The sequence below is a fragment of the Myotis yumanensis genome, unplaced genomic scaffold, assembly GCF_028538775.1.
Source record: "Myotis yumanensis isolate MYYU_CA2020_CCGP unplaced genomic scaffold, mMyoYum1.0.hap1 SCAF_12, whole genome shotgun sequence".
Lineage (NCBI taxonomy): Eukaryota > Metazoa > Chordata > Mammalia > Chiroptera > Vespertilionidae > Myotis > Myotis yumanensis.
Genome location: NW_027223763.1, coordinates 55,676,839 through 55,677,997, shown reverse-complemented (window position 1 = coordinate 55,677,997; position 1,159 = coordinate 55,676,839).

Here is a 1,159-nt window from a genome sequence, read left to right as displayed (position 1 = left end):
CCTCCATGTCGGCACAATGCCTCCTTGAGGGTAGTCTGGATTGTTCGATTTGATGTGAGCAAAGTCATTCATTCACATCAGGACCTGAATAATAGATTGAGGGTGCCCTGGAGGTGGGGCACTTGCATTTTCCAGGAAGTTATCGCCAGGAGTAGTTTTACAACATGATTTCTCCGTGGGTGGATTATATGAAGAAGCTGCTGTGGTGTATGGTCTTTTACTGCAGGATTCAAACATGCAATGGAAACAGATGCGGATGAGGCAGACGCATAACTGGGTTAAGTAGGCAGAGCTGACAAAAGGGAGGTGGGGAGTGAAGACTTCACATTAGACAAGGACAGCTGGGGGATGTTCATCTCACACTACTTCCAAATTATACCAGGAGCCCACAAAGCACCCTGCTGCTCTCCCACCCCCAGTAGTGTGACCCCTGAGGAAAATGTGTGGAATCTGCATTGTTTTATGGCTGCATACGCACGGTGACCTCTGCCCAGTGCCCCACAAGAGGGAGAGGAAAAGAGACTTTTCTAAGAGTAGTCACCCTGTACTGATCTCTTCACTATTTTCTCTTTCTCACATTTTCACTATTTCAGAGTGGAAATCCTCTGTTAGTACAAAAATAAAGTGGCTTTACACAATCTATCCAGAGAAATATATACAAGGAGAGTGATGGAACTTTATCATGGTAAAGCCCAATTAAAACATTTTTAATAAATGTACTTTAATCAGGTTGTAGCCCAATCTCCATTTATACTCCATTTCTTTCTCTGATTTGTAAAAACACAAACACACAAACAACCTAGTGTTTGCAACACTAAACCAAATTACCCAGATATTTACATATTCCCATGTCTTAACTGCCAAATAATTAGTGCCCAGTTTATCAAATAGAAGACACTGGTTAAATTAAGAAGAATAATTGAGTTTTCTGTCCCAGAAAGAGTTGATTCCTCTTAAATAATATTCCATACAAAACATAGTGTAAACTGGAATTTTAAGGAAGTACAGAAGTGGGAATCCATGTACATACATTTGGCTTTTCCATTCATTTACTGTGAATTTTTATTTGTGAAATTTTGCTGCAGTTGTTTCATAATCTAGCAAAGTAATCAGTTCCAAATTTGTGTTCAAATTAGATAACAGTAGCATAGAGAGGAAT